At 36.4% G+C, this 25,241-nt stretch overlaps 1 pseudogene; it reads left to right on the forward strand.

Annotated features, from left to right (window-relative positions):
- The first annotated feature begins 5,617 nt into the window (after window positions 1–5,617).
- On the forward strand, window positions 5,618–24,509 carry LOC107847782 (annotated as a pseudogene).
- The last annotated feature ends 732 nt before the right edge of the window (window positions 24,510–25,241 follow it).

Here is a 25,241-nt window from a genome sequence, read left to right on the forward strand (position 1 = left end):
TCTTCAACCAAGACATACCCCATACTTGCAAACATTTTGAAATCATAAGTGGCAACAACCTCTACTGGCGTAACCAGATAAATCAATAGAGTAATACTAAGTCATTCGAGTAATGAGTAGGCCATACGGTAAAATGGCAGAGGTATGAGCATCGAAAGCACTTTCAAGTATGTACTCAGGATCCATGTTGCCTAATTGATTTTGATTTTCTTAACCAAACAGTATAGTACAAAAATGTATTGACCGGTGATATTGCTCAGAGATCCTTTACGGGGAATTAGTGTAGCAGCAATTATGTGAGCCATAATGCAAAACTTGAAATAGAGAGACAAGGGACCAAAACTGGTCGAAGCAGAGTCAGTGTCTGACAAAAATTTCTTAGCTTCTTCAAAGCTGGCCACAAAATCATCGAGCCAGTTACCATTCATAAAACAAATGTTACCAAAGAACTTAGTATTAAAATATTTTCAAACAAAAAATCATGCATAATGATTCTCATTCCAATCACAAGAGTCTCGAGTTCACCACTATCAGGGGAGAGGGGAAGATTTGCATAAAATATGCAAATTGGATCCTCATAGACCAGAAGTCCATAGAGAAAAAAGAAAAGGGACAAATCTTAAAAATTAAAGAAGTGATTGATATTACAGAAGTAGTCTTTTAATTGACGGAGATTGATAATGCGATCGGGTACCATGGAGCGACCCTCAAAGGCAAAGAATTTATCTTTGTGAGAGCATGTCTAAAACTTGTGCATGTTCTCTGAAGGGAGGGAGGGGAGAGAATTTGGATGAGGTTTCTTGGAGGAGGGGGATGGACAGGGATTAGGACGACATCTCTTGATGAGAGTTGACTAAGAGTCCATTAAGGACTCATCAGATGATTCAGAGAGAAGAGCAGGGTTGTCAGGAAGGGATTTGGGAAGAGATTTGGACATGGTCACTATTGAATGAGCTCAGGTCATGGGAAAGATAAAAAGTGAATTTTAAAGGGGGAAGATATTGAGAAGAAGGGATGGTTAGGAGAACTATAGAAAGAATGGGGGGAGTATGCGACTGTTGGAAAAAATAGATGAGGGGAACTCAAAAAAGTGTAAGGGAAAGGGTAACTGATGGACATGAAAGGGTGGCAGTCAAAGGAGTGTTGGAAAGGTAAAGGGGTGCAGAGGCGGCAAAAGAGGCATGAAAAATAATAAAAGTAATGATGACTTCCCTTTTGAAATTTTTTTAAGAAAAAAAAAATAACCATACAATTAGAGAAAAAAATTCCAAAAATAAAGCGTATAAGTCATTAATACTAAGAATACCAAGTCTTTTTCTAAGGTAACAAATCTTTCTTCTAACAGGGGTTTTGTAAAAATATCTGCCAATTGATGTTTGGAATCAACAAATGTTAACAAAAAATAACCATTTTGTACATTATCAAAAATAAAATGATGTTTGATATCAATATATTTCACCCTAAAATTATGCATAGTATATTTAGATAGACTGATAGCACTGGTGTTATCACACATAATGGGAACAAATTCAAACTACAAATTAAAATCAACTAGTTGATTCATAATCTATAAAATTTGAGTACCACAAATTCCGACGTCAATGTACTCGGCTTTAGTTGTTGAAAGTGCAACTGACGTTTGCTTCTTGTTATGCCATGAAATTAGGGCATCGCCAAAAATTTGACAAGTTCCAATAGTGCTTTTTCTATCACTTTTATCACCTGTAAAGTCAGCATCTGAATATCCAATTAAGTCGAAATAATAAGAGCTAGGGTACTATAGTCCAATTTCTTGAGTTCATGTAAGATATCAGATGGTCCTTTTGACGGCAGTCAGATAAAACTCTTTGGGAGTCGACTAGAACCTAGCACACTTACATACGCTGAACAAGATGTCTCGTCGACTGGCAGTCAGGTAAAGTAGTAATCCTATTATTTCCCTGTAAATTTTCTCATCAACATCCTTACCATACGAGTTTGAATCAAGGCTTGTGGATGGACTCATTGGAGTTCAATAAGCCTTTTATTTTTCCATACCAATTTTTTTTATGAGTTCCTTCATGTACTTGGATTGACTAATAAAAGTGCCTTTGGGAGTTTGTTTGATTTGTAATCCCAAGAAGAATGTAAGCTCACCCATACGACTCATTTCAAATTCTCCTTTCATCAAGTTAGCAAAATGCTCACACAGAGAGATATTAGAACTTAATATAATCAACATAAATTCACATAATTAGAAAATTTGAATGAAGCTTCAATATGAATAGAGTTGTATCAATTTGTAAGAAAGTACTTAATATCTCATACTAAGCCTTTGGATCTTGTTTGAGGCCGTAGAGTACTTTAGATAATTTGAAAACATGGTTTGGATATGACGGATTTTCAAATCATGGGGTTTTTTTTACAAAAACTTCTTCATGAATAAAACCATTTAAGAAGGCATTTTTTATGTCCATTTAATATAGCTTAAAATATTTGAAGGTAGCAAAAGCTAATAAATTCTAATTGACTCTAAACTTGCCACGGGGACAAAGGTCTCATCATAATCAATACCTTCTTGTTGGGAATAGCCTTGATCTACAAGTCTGGTTTTATTTCTGGTAACCTTATTTTCTTCATTCAATTTGTTTCTGTAGACCCATCTAGTTCCAATTACCGAGCAATTTCTTGGTCTTTCAACCAAGGTCCAAACTTGATTTTATTCAAACTAGTCTAATTCTTCCTTCATAACTATGACCCATGATTCATCTTTGAGGGCTTCATTGGTTTTATTTGGTTTAAGTTGAGATACAAGGGAAACAGATGCTTATCTTCTCAATGATGCTCTTGTTTTACGCTCTATTTTCTAGATTTTTGATGATGAGTTCTTTTGGATAGCTAGCATCGTGTTTCTATTCTCTTGGAACACTTAGTTTCACTATTTCTGCTGTAGGAGTCGACTCTAGAGGGGGTGTAGTCGACTTGTCTTGTGATGGCTAAGAGGTTGTGCTATTATTTTCTCCAAATTATAGATTACTCACATGTTCTTCATCAACACTTAAACTCATCATTCATCAAATACAATATGCATAAACTCCTCAATACATAAAGTTCTTTTATTAAAGGCCCTATAAGGACGACTAGTGGGAGAGTACCTAAGAAAAATACCTTCGTCACTTTGTGGATTGAATTTTCCCAAGTTATTCTTACCATTGTTATGAATAAAACATTTGCAGCCAAAAGGATAGAAATAGCTAATGTTGGGCTTCTTTCCTCTCTAGAGTTTATCAGGCGTTTTCTTTAAAATAGGTCTGAACATGCAACTGTTAATGATGTGACATGTTGTGCTCATTGTTTCTACCCAAAAGTGATCTGGGAGATAATGTTCAAACAGCATGGTCTAGGAAGTTTCATGGAGATACCGATTCTTTCGCTCCATTACATCATTTTGCTGAGGAGACCGAGGTGAAGAAAAGTTTTGAAAGTATCCGTTCTGAACACACTACTCCTCACATGCCTTGTTTTCGAATTCTATTTCGTGATCACTATGAACGTAAGTGGTGAGGTGTCCATCTTCTCTTTGTACCTTTATACAAAAAATCTTAAAGTTTGTAAAAGCCTCATATTTATGAGCAAGAAACATTACCAAAGTAAAACGTGAGTAATCATCAATAATAACGAAAACATATCTCTTTCCACCAATGCTTACGGTCTTGGTGAGGCAAAATAGATCCATGTGGATTGTTTGAAGAGGTTTGGTAGTAGAGACAATATCTTTGACTTTGAATAATATCTGGGTCTGTTTACCCAATTAGCAGGCATAACAGATATGATCATTTTCAAACTTGAGTTTTGGTAGACCCTTCACCAATTCTAGTCTGGACAACTTCTTATTGATATACATACTAGCAAGCCTAATCTTTATGTGCCACAAATAAGTATCAATGGTTTGTACAATAAGGCAAGTTAAGGTAGAAAATTCAGGACTATTTAAGACATAAATATTATCAATGCATTCACCGATGAAAGAGATATTTCTTTTGTCATATTTGATCGAGCAGTTTTCAGCTTTGAAGAAGACTCTGAATCCAGTATCACACAGCTGACTGATGCTAAGCAGATTGTGTTTAAGGTCGTCTACTACTTTAAATCCTCGATGTAAGTTATATGATACATCGGATCAAACTATATTAGTCGAGACTAATTTTGCAAGGTCTAAGGTCACCACAAGGAGACCTATTAAATGGGATGAGATTGATTTTCCCGCTACTTGGGCCTTAAATTTGGTTATATCTCCAAATCAAGTCACTGATGATTTAACTAATAGTGAATTATCACATGTGACTCAAAATCCAAATGGTAAGATTTGTATTCAATTCAATGAAAGGTCCACTATTTATAACAGACATTCATTCTCCATGCCTAAATTATTACCTGTTATGCATCATATTTCTCCTGGAGAACCATTAGATGGTCCATCTAGAAGTCGTGCAGCTTCTTTGCACATAATTGACTCAGCTTCTACAAGATTTGTAGAGAAAGTTAAAGTCAATCCTCGAACAAATATTGTTCAAGATAATGACAATACTTCAGATAGAGATATTCCTATTGTTTCTGAAATGAACTTTGATCCAAATGATATTGAATGATTCCACACCAAATCAATTTTAGTCTTGGATCCCAGGCAAGAAATTATATTAAAAATGAATTTTTTAATAAAAAATGGAACCAGTTTAGAACTTAGTTTTATGAGACTTATAGTCCTAATGAGATAAATAATATTTCTCAAGAATATTGTGAAACGTATGCATTGCATAGTCAAATTATGTATGTTGGACCTTGGTTTATAACCAAATACTTGTCGTTGTATATTAAGGTGCTTGAAAGATAATATCAAGATAATAGTGGTAACATTGTTAAAACTGTTTACCCTCCCCAAGCTCCTTTTATTTTACCAAATAATACTGGTATTACCTTTTTTGCATTTCAAAAATTTATTGATAATGAAGTCGCTAAGGTAACTGTTGCAGAAATTAATAATTTGATTTTCCAAAATAATTATTAGAGCTTATATGTGAAAGATTTAGGAGAACATATTTCTTCTCTTGATAAAAAGCTCGATGAGTTAACTGATTTGATAAAAAAATTGAGTATTAGTCCAAACTCTACTAATATTGCTTCTTCTTCAGAAAGTAAGATAGAAGATTTGATGACTAAAACTAGTATTCAAAGGTCCCCTGATATTGAAGGATTTCAACTTAAATCGCCTTTGCATGATTTAGAACAGTTTCTTGATAAAAAGTTATCTAGTTTAAATATTAGACTTATTGACTTGTCTAATGCCTTTGCTGAAAGCCTTGAATCCACTCCTGATTTGAAAAATCAGACCAAATTAGAGCTTAATAATCTTAAAGGAATGATTAGAAAACAGCCGGGTAAAAATCCCAGATATGTCGATTTACCTCGCATGCAAACTTATTACTATCCGCGACCCTCTCCTCAAGATGTTCTAATAGAGGAAAGGGATTGAAATCAGACTAATACGTCCTATAGCGGAGATGATATTTATAAATAGAACCTTGATGGCTTAAATGAGAGACAATTAACAATCCTTGAACACCGCATTATGATGTATTCAATGGTGTGCAAAGCCACTGGTAATAGAGAAAATAGAATAGATAAAGTTATTTGTAAAATAATAGTTGTTGGTTTTACTGGCCAACTTCGTGGCTGGTGGGACAATTTTCTGACTCATGAGCAAAGAGAGTCAATTTTTAATACTGTAGCTACTGCTTCAGGGGTTGATAACTTAGGAAGAGCCCTAGTTGCAAATAGGAAAGATGTTGTTTTTACACTTGTTCTTACAATTTTAGAACATTTTAATGGTAGATTCACCAATCAGTACGAAAACATCTGTACTCTCTTCAATGGGATTAGATGTAAGACCCTAGGAGAATTTAGGTGGTATAAGGACACCTTTTTAAGTCGGGTCATAGAATTACCCGAAAATAGATATGCATATTGGAAGGCCAAGTTTATAGACAGACTTTCTGCATTAGTTGTTGAAAGGGTTAAAAAAAACTCTTAGAGGCTCCTTTCGTGAAATTCCTTGGGAAAAGTATACCTATGATCATTTGATAGCAGCTTGTACACAAAAAGAGTTAAACCTGTGTAATGAGTTAAAATTATCTAGACAACTTAAGCTTGATAAACTTAGAGAAAAATCTCAGATAGGAGATTTCTATAACCAGTTTGGTATACCTGAACCAGTTTCCACTTCCAGGAAAAAGGACATAGATATTCCAAATGTGAGCAGCCTTATAGAAAAAAAGAGATCTAGATATAGGTCCAAAGAAGAAGATGAAACTAGAAAAGCCTATAGGAAATCTACTAGATTTACTAAAAATAGGTCTAAGTGAGATTTTGCTAAGATTAAGTGTTACAGATGTGGTAACTTTAGGCATATTGCTCCAAATTGTAAGCTTCAAAAGCTTAAATCTTTAGGTCTTACTGATGATGTGCATGATCAAGTTTATAGTTTGTTATACACCTCAGTTTTGGAATCTGATTATAATGTTGAATCTGAATCAGAAAATGATATTGAGTTGCCTGATTTATCTGATAGTGACAATGCTAATTCTTGTTCTGATTGCCTAGGTGATACCTGCACTTGTGATGATGCATTTTATAATTTGCAATCCCAGTTAGAATATTTAAATATTCAAACCATTACTTCTAATAATGTGTTAAAACTTTTGAAAGAAGTTTCGGATGAGAAACTACGGGAAAAGTTTATTATTTGTCTACTAGTTCAAAATCCAGTACTTCTAAAATTGCTGATAACCATACCTTTACTCCTAAAACTACTGATAGCAATTATTTTATGCCTTATTCTATATCAGAGGTTAATAGACGTCTTGTTATGAGTTAAAATCCTGGTAAAGATACTTCTTTTGATGATTTAAAAATTGAAGTTGAAAACTTGAAAAAGGAGATTAAATCTCTTAAACAAAATTAAATGATTTGTGATTACAGAAGTTTGCAAATTGAGAAAGATATTTCTCTCGCTCAGATTTTCAAAGGAAAAGAAAAAATTTCCGAAGAAAGTGAAACGGATGATATTCAAAATACCATTAATTCAAAAAATGATTATTTTTTGAGAATGATGCAAATTGTTACTACTCATAAATGGTATATAAAATGTACTCTTTTAATTGATAATCATTTTTCAGTAACTAATATTGTTATGATTGATAGTGGAGCAGATGTTAGCTGCATTTTAATCATAGCAACATCTGCTCCACCATCAATCATAGCAATATTAGTTACTGAAAAATGATTATCAATAAAAAGAGTACATTTAATATACCATTTATGAGCAGTAACAATTTGCATCATTCTAAAAAAATAATCATTTTTTGAATCAAGGGAATTTTGAATATCATCCGGATCACTTTTTTTGAAATTTTTTCTTTTCCTTTGAAAATCTGGGCGGGATAAATATCTTTCTCAATTTGTGAAATTCTGTGATCACAAATCATTTGATTTTGTTTAAGAGATTTAATCTCCTTTTTCAAGTTTTCAACTTTATTTTTAAATCATCAAAAGAAGTATCTTTACCAGAATTTTAACTCATAGCAAGACGTCTATTAACCTCTGATATAGAATAAGGCATAAAATAATTGCAATCAGTAGTTTTAGGAGTAAAGGTATGGTTATCAGCAATTTTAGAAGTACTGGATTTTGAACTAGTAGACAAATAATAAAATTTTTCCGTAGTTTCTCATCCGAAACTTCTTTCAAAAGTTTTAACACACTATCAGAAGTAATGGTTTGAACATTTAAATCTTCTAATTGGGATTGCAAATTATAAAATGCATCATCACAAGTACAGGTATCACCAAGGCAATCAGAACAAGCATTAGCATTGTCACTATCAGATAAATCAGGCAACTTAATATCATTTTCTTATTCAGATTCAGCATTATAATCAAATTCCAAACCAGAGGTGTATAACAAAACATAAACTTGATCATGCACATCATCAGCAAGACCTAAATATTTAAGCTTTTAAAGCTTACAATTTGGAGCAATATGCCCAAAGTTACCACATCTGTAACACTTAATCTTAGCAAGATCTCTCTTAGACCTATTTTCGGTAAATCTAGTTGATTTCCTAAAGGCTTTTCTAGTTTCACGTTCTTCTTTGGACCTATATCTAGATCTCTTTTTTCTATAAGGCTGTTGACTTTTGGAATATCTATGTCTCTTTTCCTGGAAGTGGAAACTGGTTCAGGTATACCAAACTAGTTACAGAAATCTCCCATTTGAGATTTTTCTCTAAGTTTATCAAGCTTAAGTTGTCTAGACAATTTTAAATCATTACACAGGTTAACCCTTCTTGTGTACAAGTTGCTATCAAATGACTATAGGTATACTTTTCCCAAGGAATTTCACCAAAGGAGCCTCTAAGAGTTTTTTTAACCCTTTCAGCAAATAATGGAGGAAGTCCGTCTATAAACTTGGCCTTCCAATGTGCATATCTATTTTCGGGTAATTCCATAACCCAACTTAAAAAGGTGTCCTTATACCACCTAAATTCTCCTAGGTCTTATATCTAAGCCCATTCAAGAGAGTACGAATGTTTTCATACTGATTGGTGAATCTACCATTAAAATATTCTAAAATTGTAAGAATGAGTGTATAAACAGCATCTTCCCTATTTGCAACCAGGGCTCTTCCTAGGTTATCAACCCCTGGAGCAGTAGCTACAACATTAAAAATTAACTCTCTTTGCTCATGAGTCAAAAAATTATCCCAGCAGCCATGAAGTTGGCCAGTAAAACCAGCAACTATCATTTTACAGATAACTTTATCTGTTCTATTTTCTCTATTACCAGTGGCTTTGAATACCATCGAATACATCATAATACAGTGTATGAGGATTGTTAATTGCCTTTCATTTAAGCCATCAAGGTTCTATTCATAAATATCATCTCTGCTATAGGACATATTAGTCTGATTTCAATCTCTTTCCTCTATTAGAACATCTTGAGGAGTGGGTTGCGGATAGTAATAAGTTTACATGCGGGGTAAATCGGCATATCTGAGATTTTTACCCAGTTATTTTTTAATCATTCCTTTAAGCTTATTAAGCTCTGATTTGGTCTGATTTTTCAAATCAAAAGTGGATTCAAGACTATCAGCAAAGGCATTAGACAAATCAATAGGTCTAATAGTTAAACCAGAAAGCTTTTTATCAAGAAGATTTTCTAAATCATGCAAAGGCAATTTAAGTTAAAATACTTTAATATCAGGGGGCCTTTGAATACTAGTTTTAGTCATCAAATCTTCTGTCTTACTTTCTGAAGAATAAATAATATTAGTAGAGTTTGGACTATTACTCAGTTTTTTTATCAAATCAGTTAACTCATCGAGCTTTTATCAAGAGAAGAAATATATTCTCCTAAAACTTTCACCTATAAGCTCAAATAATTATTTTGGGAAATCAAATTATTAATTTCTGCAATAGTTACCTTAGCGACTTCATTATCAATGAATTTTTGAAATGCAGAAAAGGTAATACCGGTATTATTTGGTAAAATAAAAGGAGCTTAGGAGGGTAAACAGTTCTAACAATGTTACCACTATTATCTTGATATGATCTTTCAAGCACCTTCACATACAATGGCAAGTATGTGGTTATAAATCGAGGCACAAAATACATAATTTGGTTATGTAATGCACATGTTTCATAGAATTCTTGAGAAATATTATTCATCTCATTAGGACTATAAGTCTCAAAAAATCAAGTTCTAAACTGGTTCCATTTTAAAAAAAAAATTAATATAATTTCTTGCCTAGGATCCAGGACTAAAATTGATTTGGTATGGAATCGTTAAATATCATTCGAACCAAAGTTCATTTCAGAAGAAGTAGGAATATTTCTATCAGAAATATTGTCATTATCTTGAACAATATTTGTTCGAGAATTGACTTTAACTTTCTCTACAAATTTTGTAGAAGCTGAGTTAATTGTGTGCAAAGAAGCTGAATGACTTCTAGCTGGACCATATAATGGTTCTACAGCAGAAATATGATACATAGCAGGTAATAATTTAGGCATGGAGAATGAATGTCTGTTATAAATAGTAGACCTATCATCGAATTGAATACAAATCCTACTATCCGGATTTTGAGTCACATGCGATAATTCATTATTAGTTAAATCATCAGTGAATTGATTTGGAGATATCCAAATTTAAGGTCCAATTAGTGGGAAAATCAATCTCATCTGATTTAATAGGTCTTCTTGTGGTGACCTTAGACCTTGCAAAATTAGTCTCGACTAATATAGTCTGATCCAATGTATCGTATAACTTACATCGAGGATTTAAAGTAGTTAATAATCTGTAATAGATTCTATATGACAGACAAATAAGTCCAGATCCATGTGTATAATTATAACCGTGCGTTTTCATATTTAATGTTAAAGCATCAAGTATATTTGCATCAGTCAAAGATAATTGTAAATTTGACTGAGTATTGAAATAAACTGGACCATAAGCCACAGTGGATTCAATCGAACCCATTAGAGACTGTCTGAAATTAAGATTTCTAGCATCTCTAAGAGCTGCTAAAAATGTCTCTGGTAACCTTTTTAAGAGTTAAAGGTTTAAAGGCAATTTGAACTAATCCAATGTGCATAAAATTATAATGATTCTTATGTAAATTAAAAATTATAATTATTCTTATGTAAATTAATGTCTCGCTTATTTAATAAACGAATCGTTTATGCTAAAGACTATTCAGTTGTCTTTATCATTTGCTTAGAAAAAACTTGATCAAACCAACCATAATCATAAATGATTTTTATATCAACTTTTGGAATAGTCTACTTAGTTTTTTGAGACTTATAGTCCTGATGAGATGAATAATATTTCTCAAAAATTCTAGAAATGTGTGCATTGCATAATCAAATTATGTATTTTGTGCCTTGGTTTATAACCATATACTTGTCGTTATATGTTAAGGTGCTTGGGTACTTATCTGACCCGTATAAAGCTGGATCTCAAATAAGCTCTGTGTTCATATGTGGGGTACTGTCATATCTTTGAGATATAAAAAGCAGTCTATCGTAGCAACTTTATCGAACCATGTTGAGATAATAGCTATTCATGAAGCAACCCAAGAGTGTGTGTGGTTGAGGTCCACGATACATCTCATTCATGAAAAATATAGTTTGAAATGTGATTAAGTACCCATGATTTTTTTATGAGGATAATGCAACATGCACAACACAACTCAAAAGAGGACTCAAGGAGATAAAATGAACATATTTCGCTAAAGTTTTTCTATACACACGAGCTAGAAAAGAATGGTGATATTCACGTGCAACAGATTTATTAAAGTGATAATATGACTGATTATTCACCAAGTCTCCTTTAATTGCAACTTTAAGAAGATGGTGCATAAGATCGGAATGCAAAGGTTAAAGGATGTTTTCATTAGGGGGAGTTAATACGTGTTGTATTCCTTTTTTCTTACGAGGTTTTGTCCCACTGAATTTTCCTTGAAAGGTTTTTAATGAGGCAACCTATATGCGTATTGTTAGAGATGTGTATTTTTTTTCCTCCATTAGATTTTTTTTCGCTAGTTTTTTCTAGTAAGGTTTTAACGAGACACATTATCTATCAATTAGACATTTAAAGGAAAGTGTTATAAATATATTATCATTTATAATTTATGTCTATTTTACCATATATAATGAATGTCTACTTTACCATATATAGTAAATGTCTATTTATAGAAAAGTTAAAAACTGAAGATTAATTTTTCCTTTAAATAATTTTTTCTTCTTCTAATTAACACATTAAAAAAACTTGTTAAATAATATTCACCATACCTTTTCTATTTTTTTTAAAGATAATACATAAATATGACCCTAAACTTGAAACCAAATTATTACTGTGACCTTAAACTTTGACAGTGTATAAATATAACTTTTAACTATTCGAAACTGCACAAATATGACCTCTGATCCTACGTGGCAAAACGTGTGTTCAACACGCAAAACTGGGCGCGTCCTACTTAAAATCTAAGGGCATAATACATACATTTGACCTTAAACTTTGACAGTGCATAAATATGACCTTTAACTATTCAAAACTGCACAAATATATTTTTCACTATTATTTTTTTATTATTTTTGGCTCAAAGATTAAAATGACATCTAATTTCTTTTGTCATTGCGGAAAAAAAGCAATATTGAAGATTTATTAATTAAGTGGGCCAGCCTCATACGAAAAAATCGCGCGTGTATGTATATATATTATAAAGCAGAAGGTGAATTTAAGTTATATATTATATCTAAATATAATTTATTTAATTATTAAATTAAAGATGAAACTTTAATATTAAAAAATTATAGTTTTAATAAAATATTATTAAATTAATGTTATTAAGCATAATACTAGTATATTAAATTAACATTATTAAAATGTTATTAAAATGACGTTATTAAAACGTTATTAAATTAACGCAGGGACGGACCTACATGGTTGTCATGGGGTTCACCCGCACCTCTCGGTAAAAAAATTATGTTGTATATATAATGTAGAAAATCTATAGTTATGTATGTATATTAATGTTGAACCACATGAAACAACACACTTAGGTAGCCCCAGTGGTGTTATTTGCTCTTCTTGGCAGCTTCCTTCAGCCTACTGCACGGGTTCGATTCCTAAATAAATATAATAATAATAATAATAATAATAATAATAATAAAAATGATGCCGTTTTAACATAAAAAATAAAACTTTGACAGTGCACAAATATGATATTTAACTATTCAAAACTGCACAAATATGACCTCCTTCTAAATTAGCTCTTTTAGTGATGTGTTACCATGTAAAGGTCATATTTGTTCAGATTTTGAATACTTAAACGTTATATTTATATACTATCAAAATTTAAAAATAAAGTTATAATTTGGTGTCAAGTTTAGATGATATTTATTTATCTCATTTTTTTCTATTGTTCTTGCTTTATACTTGGTAACAAAATAAGAATTATTTTAGTTAGTCTCTTTTTTCTGTTTTTTCCCCTCCCTGTTTTCACTCATTCATTTGGAGTATTTTCTTCTTCCATTAACATTTTTTCTCCACAGATCCTAAATTCTACATAGATAAATACAGATTCATAGTCATCGGCGACTCATCGTGCTTCGAATTCTCCTATTCTTTGAATTTCTGATTTTACTCAGTGGAAGATTCTAGAAGAAAAATAGGGGCGTTGATTGATGAAGGTCGGTTTAGGGTTTTCATAAGTTTAGGCCTTGATTGATATGCCTCAACTGCGTAGCGGTGTACGCAGAGGCCGTCGACCGATTGCTGCGATCGAACCCAAAAACAACAACAGTATCAACGAGGAAGAGGAGAACAAGAGGGTTACTAGGAGAACAACGAGAACGAGGAGAAGAGCAGCTGCAGGAAGAAATAGAGCCGTTGGAGGAAGGAGTAAGAAGAATAACAACAACGAAGAGATAATTAATGAAGTTGTACGTGTGCCTGTGGTAGTGGTTGAGGTTGATGTTGATGATGATGAGGAGAATGCTGTGAAGAAAACGACGCCGTTTGAGACTGGTGAAGAAGCGGAAGAGGATAAGGATAAGAAAGTAGGAGAAGAGGAGGGAGTGAGGGTTTTGAAAGAAGAGGTAGCAGAAAAGCAAATGGATGAAGACGATAGTGCCGGTCGAAGCGGTGATAAGGGTTTGGGAGCTGAAGAAGAAGGAAACACCGCACCGCTTCCTGAAAGGGTACCGTTTTCTTCTCACTTTTCTCTGTCTTTGTCGTGATAATGTGGTGTGTTCACCCACGGAATATTTGTTACATACATTCACGAAAATTACACTGAACAGGGCCTAGTCAGAAGGGGAGATTCACTGCTTGTGTTTACCCTCTTTCAGTTCACCAGTGCTGTGCTTGCTATCTTTTAAATTATTTTTTTACATTTTATGTTGTGTATGCTTGATGATGACGGTGAAAAGTAGAATTTTTTGTAAGGAGCATGTGTGCTCTTACATCCATGCCGAGCACTAGTCTCTACGTTTTGTTCACTATAATATGTCCAGGAAGAGATTTTGTATTGAGGTCTTATTTGTCAATTATATTTAAGATTTTGGGAGTTTATCAAGTTTCTTTGCTCTCTTATTTTGTGAAGTAGACCTCTGGGTATTTTTTTCAGGCGAACATGCCCGGCATATCTTTTTAAGATTTTTATGTTTAATTGGCGTCGGGGTGCTCTATTAAGTTTTTTGGGGACAAGGTTAGGCCTAGGATAATTGAGTACGATCTTTTTTGTTGTTTCCCATCGACGTTGGTCACTCTGATAAATGTGCTTGGTATTTGATGACATTATGTTGTGTCAAATTGTCTATAGTGCTGTGAGCGTGCCGTTCTTTTTGTTCTTCTTATTTCTACTTTCTTGTTGAATGATTCATCTTGAACATTGCAGTTATGGTATTTCCTTTTATGTATAACAGATCCAAGTTGGTGGATCACCACCTTATAAGATTGACAGAAAGCTTGGTAAAGGAGGATTTGGTCAAGCATATGTAGGTCGTCGAATAAATGCACCACATCCACATGAAAGAAATGGTGCAGGAGCTGTAGAGGTAAGCATCACATTCTGCATCTCTGCCTACCTCTCTCCTCCCACCCCCAATAGGATGAAGATCTCTTTGATGTTGCTGTTGATTATTTTGTTACGTCTGGTTCTAGGTTGCCTTGAAATTTGAGCATAGAAGTAACAAAGGTTGCAACTATGAACCACCTTATGAGTGACAAGTCTACTAGTAAATCTTTTTACTGTCTTTTTTCTTAATGTAGGTCTTAGATATTTTGACATATACCCTCCTGTAATTGATGGCACTTGCTGTTTGTGGTAGTGCCTTAAGTGGTAGTCATGGGATACCACGTGTCCATTACAAGGGACGGCAAGGTGATTACTACATTATGGTATGTGATTTTGTTGTGGATCCGTGGAAGTCAACTAATTAAATATTTAGTTATATTTTAGTAGTTTTATTTATTATTATAGAATAGGATTTTATATTTCCTGTTTTCATAAGGATTAGACTTTCTAAAACAGGGTTTTATATTTCCTACATTCATAAGGATTAGACTTTCTAGATTAGGGTTTTATTTTTCCTACTTTCATAAGGATTAGGCTATTGATGTAATACTCTTATTTAAAGGGCCTCCCGAAGCTTGATCAAAAGGTGCCCCCAAAGCTTAAAGGTAAGTTCTACAGAGTGGTAGTACGGATAGCTATGTTGTATGGAGCGGAGTGTTGGCCAGTTAAGAACTCCCACATCCAAAAGGTGAAGGTGGCGGAGATGCGAATGTTGCGATGGATATATGGACATACCAGGAAAGATAGGGTGAGGAATGAGATTATTCGGGAGAAGGTGGGAGTTGCCTCGGTGGAGGATAAGTTGCGAGAAGTGAGGCTATGTTGGTTCGGGCATGTGATGAGGAGGGCCCTGATGCTTTAGTGCGGAGGTGTGAGACTTTGGCTAGGGATGGTTTTAGGCGGTCTAGAGGTAGACCGAAGAAATATTGGAGGAAGGTGATTAGGCATGATATGGAGCAATTACTGCTTATAGAGGACATGACCCTTGATAGGAAGATGTGGAGGATGCGGATTAGGGTAGAGGGTTAGGGGGTGGGAGTGCGGAGGTTGTAATAGGGGAATGCTCCTTTGTTCTGGAGTTTTTGGTTCGTAGTGTTGTGGCTGTAGTTTGGGGCTAGTGGTGTTGGCTTTTTTGCTTCCCGTACTAGTTTATTATGCACTTATCTTTTGTGTTTGTTATACGGTTAGTTTGTTTTGTGTACCATACTAGTTTATATGCGCCTACTTTTTGTATTTGTTATACTGTTATTGGTCCTAAGCCGGGGGTCTATCGGAAACAGCCTCTCTACTTCTCTTGAGGTAGTGGTATGGTCTGCATACACACTACTCTCCCCAGACCCCACTAGGTGGGAATATAGTGGGTATGTTGTTATTGTTGTTACTCTTATTTAAAGGGCGTTTTGGAGAATAAATTGATAAGTCGTATTTCAGCAAAAAGCAAGAGATTGGAGTTCTCTCTTCCATTGAACTCTAAGGTTTCAGTCTACCTTAGACAAGCTGAAGAGATCGGAGTTCTCTCTTCCATTGAATTCTAAGGTTTCAGCCTCCCTTTAACGAGCTGAATTATATATCGCCCTGTGAATCGATCCTTTGCCCTAGAAATCCTAACAATTTGGTATCAGAGCCTAACACAATGGGCGATCAAATCAATTTCAGATTCTATGAAGAGCGTGCGCTTATAGAAACCCTAATGGACTCTAAAATTGCAACAATGGAGCAACGTCTCTGTGAAAGAATTGTTCAAGTCATCCAAGAATTGCAGCAGGGCGGCAAGGTGCATCAGGGAGAATGCAAGTGAGGTGTTGGGTGTTTCTAGGGGCCGGGCCGGGCACCATCGGGGGGATTGGTGGTGGAATGAAGAGGTGGAGAAGAAAGTGGGGACCAAGAAAGGGGCGTATGCTAAGTTGGTGGAAAGTAAGGACGAAGAGGAGAAGCGGGTAAACAGGAAAGAGTATAAGCTAGCGAGGAAGGAGGCGAAGTCAGCAGTCACGGCAGCTAAGACGGCCGCTTTTGAGAGCTTGTATGCAGGGTTACAGGAGAAAGGAGGGGAGAAAAAGTTGTTGTTTAGACTCGCTAAGGCTAGGGAGAGGAAGGGTCGTGACCTCGATCAGGTGAGGTGCATTAAGGGGGAGGACGGTAGAGTGTTGGTGGAGGACGGCCACATTAAGAAGAGATGGCAGTCGTATTTTCATAGGCTCTTGAATGACGAAGGGGATAGAGCTATTGTGTTAGGGGAACTGGAGCACTCAGAGGAGTGTCGGGATTTTAGCTATTGCAGACGTTTTAAGGTAGAAGAGGTTAGACAGGCTGTCCGCAGGATGCGAAGGGGTAGGGCGACGGGGCCGGATGAGATACCGGTGGAGTTTTGGAAGTTCGTTGGAGAGGCTGGTGTAAGGTGGTTGACTGGATTGTTTAATGAAATCTTCAGGACGGCAAAGATGCCCGAGGCGTGGAGGTGGAGTACCATGGTCCCTCTCTATAAGAATAAGGGGGACATTCAGAGTTGCAATAACTATAGGGGATTAAGTTATTGAGTCACTCTATGAAGATCTGGGAGAGAGTAGTCGAGGTGAGGCTGAGACGGATAGTGTCTATTTCGGAAAACCAGTTCGGATTTATGCCCGGCCGCTCGACGACGGAGGCAATCCACCTGGTGCGGAGGTTGGTGGAGCAGTATAGGGAGAGGAAGAAGGATCTACACATGGTGTTTATCGACCTGGAGAAGGCATACGACAAAGTCCCCAGGGAGGTGCTTTGGAGATGCTTGGAGGTGAGTGGAGTACCGCTGGCATATACCAGAGTAATTAAGGATATGTATGATGGAGCGAAAACCTAGGTGAGGACGGCGGGAGGGGACTCAGAGCATGTCACTGTCCTGACAGGATTGCATCAGGGATCTACTCTTAGTCCCTTTTTGTTTGCGTTGGTGATGGATGTGTTGACGCGGCGCATTCAAGGGGAGGTGCCGTGGTGTATGCTTTTTGCAGACGATGTAGTTCTGATAGATGAGACTCGAGGGGGTGTGAATGACAAATTAGAGGTGTGGAGGCAAACTCTTGAGTCTAAAGGGTTCAGGGTGAGCAGAAGCAAGACAGAGTATGTGGAATGCAAGTTTAATGACGTGAGACGGGAGAATGAGGTAGTAGTGAAGCTGGAAGCACAGGAGGTATGTAAGAGGGATAAGTTCAAGTATCTTGGGTCCGTGATCCAGAGTAACGGTGAGATTGACGAGGATGTCTCGCACCGTATTGGGGCGGGATGGATGAAGTGGAAACTCGCGTCGGGGGTGCTGTGTAATAAGAAGGTGTCGCCCAAGCTTAAAGGCAAATTCTACAGGGTGGTAGTCCGTCCGGCCTTGTTGTATGGAGCGGAGTGTTGGCCAGTTAAGAACTCCCACATCCAAAAAATGAAGGTGGCAGAAATGCGGATGTTGCGCTGGATGTGTGGACTGACTAGAGGGGATAGAGTTCGGAATGAGACTATCCGGGAGAAGGTTGGTGTGACTTTAGTGGAGTGCAAGATGCGGGAAGCACGATTGAGATGGTTCGGACACGTGAAGAGGAGGGACATGGATGCCCCGGTCCGTAGGTGTGAGAGGCTAGCGTTGGATGGTTTTAGGCGGGGTAGGGGGTAGGCCGAAGAAGTACTGGGGTGAGGTGATTAGGCGGGACATGGAACAGTTACAGCTCACCGAGGACATGACCCTAGATAGGAAGGTCTGGAGGGCGCGAATTTCGGCAGAGGATTAGGGCCAGTTTGGGTCGCTAGTGTAGGGGATTACTTGGTGGGGTTTTTATTCTTGTTATGATTCTGTGTTCCGTGTTCCATGTTTTATTACGAATCTGTGTGCTTTCCTCTGCTTTCCTCTGTTTTATATTACTTATGGGTGCCGTATTTATGTTATGTAATCTGCTTTTGTGCTTTACTATGTGTTTGTGTGGTATCTCGTGCCTTGAGCCGGGGGTCTATCGGAAACAACCTTTCTACTTCATCAGAGGTAGAGGTATGGACTGCGTACATCTTACCCCCCCGACCCCACTAGGTGGGAATACACTGGGTTTGTTGTTTTTGTTGTTGTATCCAAGAACAATTGTCTAGCTTGGGAATTGGCTCCACAAAACCAGCAATCCATAGAGTTGAGTCGTGTAGCGCCCCGACAATTGGCAAATCAACAATTTCTTCTACTAAAGGCAATACATCGCCTGTTCAACTAGCCGATCAGAATCATCCAACAAGTGGTAATTCACGTCCAACCATACCAAGGTATGCAAAGATGGATTTTTCTACTTATAACGGCACCAACGATCCATTAATTTGGGCACATCATGTTAGGAGAAGCACTACTATGGAATTATCAGCATATGGGCAAATTAGTTATGCTTCGGCAAACTGGTAAAATTGAAATCTATCAACGTCAATTTCAAGAAAAGTTGGCTAGGGCTGGAATTGGATGATTCAATGTACACTATTCCCTGGAATTCGAGCTTAAGGACAAGCTCTTTCAGTGTGAGGGGAGTAATGTTTTGGATCCGTGGAAGTCAACTAATTAAATATTTAGTTATATTTTAGTAGTTTTATTTATTATTATAGAATAGGGTTTTATATTTCCTACTTTCATAAGGATTAAACTTTCTAGAACAGGGTTTTATATTTCCTACTTTTATAAGGATTAGACTTTCTAGATTAGGGTTTTATTTTTCCTACTTTCATAAGGATTAGACTATTGATGTAATACTCCTATTTAAAGGGGGGTTTTGGAGAATAAATTGATAATTCGTATTTCAGCAAAAAGCAAGAGATTGGAGTTATCTCTTCCATTAAACTTTAAGGTTTCAGTCTTCCTTAAACGAGCTAAAGAGATCGGAGTTCTCTCTTCCATTGAATTCTAAGGTTTCAGCCTCCCTTTAACGAGCTGAATTATATATCGCCCTGTGAATCGATCCTTTGCCCTAGAAATCCTAACAGATCTGCTTACTGTAGTATAGTTCTCTCACTTTGAACTTCATTTTCAATTTCCATGAAAGTACAAAAATGCTTTTTATGACTGTAGGTTATGGATATGCTTGGTCCTAGTTTGTGGGATGTCTGGAACAATAATTCTCATGCGTAAGCTCCATTCTCAGTTTAATCTATATCATGAGGAGGTTATTGCTGGTCCCTGAAAGTCAGTGACATTTTGTTTGATTTTTACATTGTCCTTTCAGGATGTCTGATGAAATGGTAGCATGCATTGCCATTGAAGCAATATCCATACTTGAGAAGTTGCACTCTAGGGGGTAAGTATGGATTTGTGATTATCATCCTGCTATGGGCTGAAAGCTACCATCCATCGTAGGTAGAAATTTTATTATTCTGGGTTAGTATGATACAGTGTACCTCCATTTTGGGAACATATTCCCCGACTACCTTTTTTCTAAGGAAGAACACAACATCTTGTGTCTTAGATGCCATGATCGACTTCCGGAGCTCATTTCACAATTTTTCATGTAGCCTCCTTTTGTACTTATTTTGCAGCATTTTCTTATTGCTAAAGCTGATATACTTGCAATTAACATTAAAAAAGAACAGAAAACATCTTGTGACTATGTTAGTCTCTGGCCTGTGGATGACATTTGCTCCAGAATATGTGGTTTTGCTCTGTATTAGTGAACATATCGTTTTGTGGTTGTACTGTACCGGAATTCCTTTCTTGGACCTGAAATAATCTGTCGTACTGGTCCTATTGTTCTCCAGGTATGTGCATGGGGTTGTGAAACCTGAAAACTTTCTTCTTGGAACTCCCGGACTCCTGATGAGAAAAAACTGTTTCTGGTTGACCTTGGACTAGGTATAGCATGGATGCGTAGCTATCATAAACGAACATAAATTCAACAACTATTAGACATTTCTTTATATTGAAAATTTGCAATCTTCATCATGTTCTATTTTTGTGCAACAATTCATGTGTTTACCTGTTCGAGTGTGGCAGCAACTAGGTGGCGTGATACTTCAAGTGATGTTCATGTTGACTATGACCAAAGGCCCGATGTCTTTAGGTACAGTCGTCAACAATTACTCTCTATGTTGCATGCCTTGGTTTGTATTTCTAAACCGCATTCACTGACTAGTAAGAAAATCATTGCTTAAAGGGGAACTGTAAGGTATGCTAGTGTGCATGCTCACCTCGGAAGAACTGGAAGCCGAAGGGATGACCTAGAATCGCTGGCTTACACCCTCATCTTTCTGCTCCGGGGCCAGCTGCCTTGGCAGGGATATCAGGCTAGCATTTTCTCAGCTTAGAATGCAATAGAGGCGGATTGCAGCGTTGAAGCATCGGGTGCATACAAACCCAGTATGTTCCTTGCAGGGCATAAAATTTATATATAAAACCCACTGAAATTGCAACAAACAGAAGTAAACTTGATATATAGAGGTACTGGGTTAACTGTTAAGAATCTTAAAGGTTGAACGCATAGAGCTTAAAACTTGGAACTGCCTCTGGAATGCAGTATTATTTTTTAGTAGCTACAGTTTTTCGAGGGAAAACTAGTCATTTACGTCCTAAATGATCCTATAACTAATACTAAAGTGTTTTCCCTCATCCCATAAAACAAATCCACCGTTCCCTCTCCTCTTGGTGACACATGACTGATCTTTGTAGGGTGAGAACAAAGGTTTCCTTGTCTGTAAGAAAAAGATGTAGACTTCTCCAGAAATACTTTGCTGCTTCTGCCCTGCTCCATTTAGACGTTTTGTGGAATATGTTGTAAACTTGAAGTTTGATGAGGAGCCTAACTATGCGAAATACATCTCATTGTTTGATGGAATAGTAGGTCCAGATCCAGACATCAGGCCAATCAACACTGATGGTGCACAGAAGGTATGCCTTGACAATTTTTGGAATACAGGGATATCTTGAATTCGAAGAATCAGAGACAGGAGAACACATTTTATGTTATTGAAGCTTATATATCAAGTCGGGCAGAAGAGAGGAAGGCTTACAATGGAAGAAGATGATGATGAACAACCAAAGAAGAAAGTACGGATGGGAACGCCTGCAACATAATGGATTAGTGTTTACAATGCTCGTCGCCCAATGAAGCAAAGGTTTCTACACTTGTGCCTAATATTTCTTGGTATTACTATTTAGCTTGTGAACCAGGAATTAATACAACCGGTAATTGTAGGTAGCATTATAACGTTGCTGATATGAGGTTGACTCAGCACATTGAGAAAGGAAATAAGGATGGGCTATTCATTAGAAGTGTGACATCCTGTTCAAACTTGTGGGCCTTAATTATGGATGCAGGGAGTGGGTTCACTTCTCAAGTTTATGAGTTGTCACCTTTTTTTCTTCACAACGTCTCTTATCATCTGTTGAGTGGTCAATCTTGAGGAGTCGTCAGATTTTTCTGTTGCATAAGAGCAATCTAATATATTCTGCTAATTTTCTGACGGACTCAAATATTATTCTGTTATTCACTTTGATAAGTTTCTGCTAATTCCTCATATTTATGTTTGAATATAGGAGTGGATTATGGAGCAATGGGAGAAGAATTACTATATTAGCGCGATAGCAGGAGCTACTAATGGAAGCTCCTTAGTTGTTATGTCAAAGGGGGAACTTCATATCATCTTATATACTTGGGTTGTCACAGTTGTGTGAACTAGACCAGACTGAAGTATTGTGGTAAACATCGGGTACCCAGTATCTGCAGCAGTCCTACAAAGTCAGCGAGTCATTTCCTTTCAAGTGGATAAATAAAAAATGGAGAGAGGGGTTCTATGTCACGGCGATGGCAACTGCCGGAAGTAGATGGGCAATTGTTATGTCCCGTGGGGCTGGATTCTCCGATCAGGTACTTTTGTGAAGCTTTGTTATAACTTTTATTAGTTTTTAGTGAACAGCCATGAACTGGATTCGTCCTTTAATTTGAAATCTGGTATTTATGTGCTTTTATTAATTTCCAGGTGGTGGAATTAGATTTGCTCTATCCTAGTGAAGGGATTCATAGGAGGTGGGATGCTAGCTACCGTATCACGTCAACTGCAGCCACGTGGGATCAAACTGCTTTAGTTCTAAGTGTTCCAAGAAGGAAGCCGGGGGATGAGACACAAGACACTTCGTACTTCTGCTTTTCCTAGCACTCATGCCAGATGAGATGCGTAAGTTCTTGTTTTGCCAGGATGAGGGGTATCACAGGTCTTGAATGAATTTACTGGACAAGGCTAATCCATTTATGTCTTCTCTTTTGTTATTATACACTTTAAAAGTGTGTTTAGTTGTTCTTACCGATCCAAAAAAAGTGTATTTTATCACAGGTTTTTAGTTGTATCTTTTACACTCTTTTCTCTCAAGTATGCCGTCCCCTTTCAGGGCTAATTGGTGTTGTGGCTGACAAATGCTCAGATATTCCTATTGTGGTTACACGATGGTAAGTTCTGATAGTTTCTTTCCTCTTGTAATTTATTGTTTGCTACAATTGTACACAGGATTTTGAGCATAATGTTGGACCTATGTGCTTAGGTCCAATTTTCAGAAAACATTGATCTTATATGGATTCTTGGCCTAGAAATGTTGTTGGTATTAATAAATGGCATTAAGAGGTACATGGGCTTCATGAGATGGAACTCTTCAAAAGATCATATGGGGCTACGACATGAAGAGAACTCCAGATCATGAAGTATAAATGGGTATTCATTAATTCAAGTTTGTGGATTTCGGATAGGGAAGAAGCTGATTCTTTCCGCATCTCGTATTTGCTAGGTTCCCTTTCCTTGATGGAGTTCTAGTTCTTTTTGTAGATTTTGGCTCTTCATGTGGTTCGAGGTTAATTGTTGTCCTTATTTCATGGATTTTGGAATCTGCAACGGTGGCATTTATCAAGACCAGACTCCATCTCTCTACTTTTTGGCAAAAAGTTGGAGCTGAGGTAGGTTTGGTGTCTCTGTTAGATCTCATGAAAAAAAATTGCATCAACCTGATCAAGTATGTAAAAATTAAAGGCAATTTGGTTGCTTTGAATTTCTATGAGTACAAATGACAGTTAAATCTCCATCTCCCAGTGTCTTCTAAGAGGACTCATGATATAGCTATCGTGTAAAATTCAGTGCTGTTGGATGTGCTGTTGTTGTCTGCACTCTGCTGGACGTATGTTTTGCATGTATTTCAGACTATCTCTGAGTTGTTTGGAAGGGAGCTTTGGAGTAACCGGTAAAGTTATGTGATCAGGAGGGCGCTGGAACAACCTCTAGCAAAAATGCAAGGTAAGACTGCATACAATAGGCCCTTGTGGTCGGGAGCTTTCCCGAACCCTGCGCATAGCGGGAGTTTTAGTGCACTGGGCTGCCTTTATCTCCGAGTTGTTTGGTTTGACCTGCTTTCTTGAGTTTGTTTAGCTTTCCTGTTCTTCAATGTTGTGCCTGTGAATGTAACTGCTTGCCTCCCGGAAATTGTTGTGGCTTGATATAGGAAGGCGGCAGTTGTGGCTGTCCACGCCGATTTGTCTTTTACTGGTCCTACTGTGTAGCTTCTCTTTCTTGCGTGACCTGTTGACAAGAATGAACCTGCTGCCATGCCAAGTAATGCTAGAACATATAATTATAATCTGCTTAAAAGGCTCGCCAAGAGGAAAGGAACTCCTTTGATATCTAATGGGATGTGCATTGTTGCGGTTAAGCGCAATAATTTGTAATAATATCTAGTAGCTTGTATATGGGATTTATGTTAGTGATTTGTATTTTGATCATGTAACTTCTATTTTGTAAAATCACATATTAATGTATATTACATAGATATACTAGCTTTAAAGGAGCGCATTTTATGATCTAATAAAGTATGAAAAAGTTGCATTATACCACAATATAACTTACTATTACTAATTAAAATTTCAATCTTTTTAAATAATTACATAAATTTTTTATTTAAATAAAAGCTTGGATAGTCACTGAAGAATGTGTTCTATTCGCGTAAAATTAAATGATTTATTCGGAAGAATGTAACTTACTCGGGTAAAATTTAGTGGTGTGTTTGGTAGATTGTGATGTATTCGTGTGGATTAAATAAGGTTTTTTTCAGGAAATTTTAAAAAAAGTTGAAATAGAGTAATTAGTTATAAAAGGATTGGAATTTATGTAATTTTTACTAGTGTATATATAGCCTATTTGGAGAAAAATGACTTCATAGACCCTCTCAAGTCTTTAATTAAAAAAAGGGGAACAAGTGGGTCACACAATCTTATTAAGTTAAAAAAAATAAAGTCGTTTGAACAACTGGAACAGTTGTTCGGCAATGGCATTAGTTGTCTCAATAATTTTGCACAGTTGTCGAACAACTTTGCACAGTTGTTGAACAACTTCGCAAAGTTGTCCAACAATTATTAAAGTTCGACAACTGCGTAAAGTTGTTGAAACGAAAATATTTTTTTAAAAAAATTGAATTAAAAACTTGAAGGACCCTTACTCAAATGGAAAACTTGTTTGTCCCTTTTAATTCAAAATCTCTGCCTATTTGGGATTGAGAAAAAAACACATTTTTTTTTAAAAGAATGATGTTTGGTAAATTTGTGAAAGTTTTTTTTTAAAAAGAA

Source organism: Capsicum annuum, chromosome 8 (assembly GCF_002878395.1).
Source record: "Capsicum annuum cultivar UCD-10X-F1 chromosome 8, UCD10Xv1.1, whole genome shotgun sequence".
Classification (NCBI taxonomy): Eukaryota; Viridiplantae; Streptophyta; class Magnoliopsida; order Solanales; family Solanaceae; genus Capsicum; species Capsicum annuum.